We start from the raw sequence: 4,751 nt of genomic DNA on the forward strand, positions 1-4,751 counted from the left end.
AGAATTTGTACGTTAATTTAGTGTATTTAGAAATTAAATAATGTTAGGTTAAGTAAGGGGTAATTTAGAATTTGTTTTGAGTTGATGATATTTTAATTTATTATTAATTTTCTGAATTTATTATTGTCTTAGTTAATTATTTTCTGAGTTAATTAGTATTGATTGTTGTTAATTCTCAAAGATAATCTTAGTTTGTTAATTTTCTGAGTAAATTATTGACTTATTATTGATTGTTATTAATTTTCTAAGTTTATTGTTATTTGCGTTAATTATTTTCTGAGTTAATTAGTGTTAATTGTTGATTCTCTATGTTAATCATAACTTGTTAATTTTTTTAATTAATTATTGATATATTATTTATTGTTGTTAATTTTTCTAAGTTTGTTAATAAGTTATTAACTGCCTCTTCTTTTTCATGGTTACAATTTACTCATCTTGAATATATGAACTTTGACTTACAGTAATAGTTGCTTTGTACTAAAAAGAAACCCTTTTTTATAGTAACCTTTGTGAATTTTTTATGGAACTGACGAATAATCATCTTTAGAGTTCAGATCTTGAATAATTAAATCTACTAATAGAATTTTAAGAAGTTTTAGTTGAGTATCTATCGCTTATGTAATAAATAATATATTTTAATTTATGATATGAACTTAACGTGGCTAAGTGTTTATTTGTCCTATTGTTTTTGATAGATTCCTGCAAAGCATGTATATACTTACATAAAGATTAACAGCTTTAATAACTCTAGAAAAGGTTGGATAATATAAGATTATCTCTTTATTTTATAACTATCTAAACTGGTTATATTTGAAACTCTATCTTATATATCAATGTAACAAAAGCATTGTTAATTGTTAAGTTTTGTTATCTTTTTCCTTACACGAGTGATTTTTTTTTTTAATCATAAACTTTGATATTTAAATTTGTTTATAAATTTTTAACTAAAAATTATACACAAATTATTATGAAAATTATAAAAATTTAAATTTTGTTAGTTTAGAAATGATTGAATTTAAATATTTAAAATTATATATTAAATTTTTAAATTATTTATTTAAAAAAATAAAATTTATTTTTACCATTGGTAGTTATTAATTTAATTATTAATAAATAATATATTATCATTGGATTGACATTAACAAGTGCTATAATTTCGTCAAATTAAAGTTTATATCCGCAGGTAATTAGCGACAAACAAAAAAATTAAATAGTAAATAATTACCGATAAGGTTTACACCATCGAATTTATTCCGCCGCTAAATCTGATGATAAACTGATTATCGGCACATCATTTTGGTAATCCGTTAATAAATTCAACAATATCCGATGACTTTTGTAGTGTTATATGTTTGGGATCAAAATATAACAGAAACTCTTTTAATTATCATGATAGTCACGTGTCAAAAAAAATAATACTATGTTCCTAATAAGAATGTCCTATTAATAAATATATATAATTATAACCATTATAAATTCTCCTTATAAGTCTTTCACACACACATATATATAGATTATTAAAATCAGTTTTTAATAATTATACTAGTTATGATATTAATCTTTTTAATTGAACAAATACATATAATAATAAAAAAAATTATTTGAAAAATAATAGATTAAATTATGGTCATAATACTACTTATTTCTAACCGTGAGAATTTTAGAAAACCAAAAATTGCATGAAGTTTACCAAAAATAACTCAGTCATCAAGACCCAATATGAGAGAGCTAAAATCTTACGTGTAAATGAAATCATGAAACACGGTATATTGTCTTGTATTATATAGTCATAGATGTTGTCTTCTGTACAAAGATAAACTATTATAACATACATATATGCGACTATAATTATCATTTTTATAGCACTTTATTCATCACCTCATCATAGGAAAATAGGGACTAGCTAGTAACAATAGATACACAAACCCAAGCATAAAGCTAAGACATTATTAGTTTATGATGTTTTTCTTTCCATTCTTTGATGTTAGCTTCTATTTTTGCTTGCACACTTGCTTGAAATCCAGGGTACGGTTCATAACCAAATAAAGTTTGGAGAGCCTGCATCAAAACAAATGAATGAATAAATGAACAATCAAGCAATGAACTAATATCAAGGAAGAGCATAAAGCCATGAAACATAAAAACACAATATAGGCCATATTTGATAACTGTCTCCAAGCAAAAATAGGGGGACGCTAAAAGATATAAATCTGTTTGGAAAAAAAAAAGCATACAGAGTGAGAAAAAACATGTCTTGGTACAAATTTCACTTGATTTTCTGATTTACCTCCATGATCTATGTTTATGTATCTTTTTGTCTTTTGAAATATTTCTTAAGCATAGTCTTAGAAATAGAGTGAAATTTTTCATAGATAAGTTTTGATGGTTAGTTATAGGTGAAGCTCTTTTTTTTTTTCTTTTTTCTTTTTCAAAAAAATCACTATTTTTATTCCAGAACACCATAGGCATAAAAGTATCTTACCTCCAGCAACACAAAGAAAGGAGCCATTACAAGGGCCTGAGCGAGGTTATCAAAAAGAGCAGGTGCCCGTTTCTGCGAATGAAAAACAATTTGTTCATGTAAGATGCAGTAAGTCAATAAGGGTGTGTATTCGCGAGTATTATATTTTAAAGGAGGGAAGAGAAGGGTTTTAAAAGAGTGTCTATATAACCATGAGTTCATCTTACTTTTCAAACCCCTTTTTGATTCTCTTGTTTCAGTTTCAGAGTGAGACTCATAAACACATTTAATAAATGTTAGTGTAGCAACAACTTGCCTCAAATACTCCATGGCCAATGAACTGCGCCGTCCAACATACAACCTGAGCCACCAGGACAACCTACAAAACATGATGTTTTTCTTTGAGGATTGAGATTTAATTAAAATTGACAGCTGTGTATAAACAAAGCAAATATTAGTCTTCTTTGCATGATTATTGATTGCAATTAGCTAACCGAAAAAGAAAGACAGGTACTGATTTCAAAAATGAAGCTTTGTCAATGCCATAGTTCCATGATCAACAAGTTATATGAAAAGAAAATTAAATGTCTCTTATATCTCTCCTCTCTAATCTCTCTCTCATTCAATAACTCTTTTTCTTAACTGAATTTTCTCTCTCAATAGGGATTTGAACCTTGATCCCCTCCCTAATTTCCAAATCATCGTACTTCTAAAATCTTACTCATTATAATTCCATCTTATAAAGGGATGGGATATCATATATCTATTTATATATATATATATATATATATATATATATATATATGGATGAGGATAAATGCTTAGCCATTAATTATGATCTCTATGAATGCCTACCAAACTCGATGGTTATACTCTATGATAGTGGAGATGAGAATGAGTGAAAGCACAAATGTACAAGAAATGATGAGTTTAGGAACTAATGTACATAGTCAAAGTTATAGTAACTACAGAGTGAGAGTAAACGATCATGCCATAGCCAGAGACAACCCAAGTTACTTCACTATATGTAACAAGGCTTTGTTTGCTGTTTTCAAAGTTATTTTTTCATTGCATCTTATGTTTGATCATATTAACACATTGCTCTTTCATTTATAAGATTTTACCACTTAACACAAAATTTTCCATCTCAGAAAAGGTTGAACAGCACTCGCTGGACTTTTTTCTATCCCAATCTTAGCATGGTATGCTAAAGTAGTTTCTGATTCCATAGGTTACTTACATTGCGGTTAAGTTGGAAAATCATGTAGGGATGAAGAAAAGATGAATCAAAACAGGGGTCCTTCTCCATTATTTGTAGTCATAGATGAAAAACACATGTGACTTTATATAAAATCATTGACGTGCACAACTCAAACTCAGAGATAAACAGTTCATGATATTGGTACCAAAGCTTCTATAACTAAAATGTCTAGATTTCGATCTAGACTGTCATTCTAGATAGGAGTGATTATACCAACAACATGAAAGATAAATCTTATTTAACAAATTTCACCAACCATCAGCTAGAACTCGGTCAATCATTCAAGGGATAAATTAACGATTTTACTCAATAGAAGTTGAAGAGTTAAGAAAATAAGCAATAAAAAGAACAATCACAAGACAGTATCTCATTCTTATAATCTTATCATTTACCTTCCAAGCCAGAGAGAAGCCAAGTGGTCTTGCAACAAAACTGCTAACAACCCAACACAGAGCACAAAGCAAAGCACCCAAGGAACCAGCTTTAGGATCCAAGATTACATAATAAGCAGCGTAGATCAGAGCAACAATGAAGCCTACATTCCAAACCAAAACCACATGGCTCTGCCATAGAGAAAACTCAAGGTTTGGGAGATTGAAGAAGGGGGGGATGAAGTAGAATGACAAGTGCTGTGAAGAATATTGGCCAAACAAAGAATCGTGGATTGCTATGTTAACTGGGTTGTTATGGTATGCTCCATAGAAAGCAAACTGGTCTTCAAGATTGAATAATCCAATCTTTCCCATCGAGTGGTTTTGTTGGGGATTCTTGAAAAGAAATTAAATGGGAGCTATGAGAGAAGAATCAGGGAACACGGGATTTTTATGGTCAAGGTTTGACGAATAGGATGACGACGATGTGTAAAGTTGAGAATGTTTAGTAATAAATTAATCTGTTAGGTTTGTTTAGAATGAGGATTGATTGAATGAAAAGCGGGGAAACAAATCACCGATCATTCATATCGTATGTTGCTGAGATACCTAAGATAATCTGGTAATTACAAGGGACAAAGAAGATCCATGTAGGTCA

The 4,751-nt window shown here is 29.2% G+C and overlaps 1 pseudogene; it reads right to left on the reverse strand.

Annotated features, from left to right (window-relative positions):
* Window positions 1–1,722: 1,722 nt before the first annotated feature.
* LOC114927254 (2-hydroxy-palmitic acid dioxygenase mpo1-like) lies at window positions 1,723–4,512 on the reverse strand (annotated as a pseudogene).
* Between the last annotated feature and the right edge of the window lie 239 nt (window positions 4,513–4,751).

This window comes from Arachis hypogaea, unplaced genomic scaffold (assembly GCF_003086295.3).
Source record: "Arachis hypogaea cultivar Tifrunner unplaced genomic scaffold, arahy.Tifrunner.gnm2.J5K5 arahy.Tifrunner.gnm2.scaffold_87, whole genome shotgun sequence".
Classification (NCBI taxonomy): domain Eukaryota; kingdom Viridiplantae; phylum Streptophyta; class Magnoliopsida; order Fabales; family Fabaceae; genus Arachis; species Arachis hypogaea.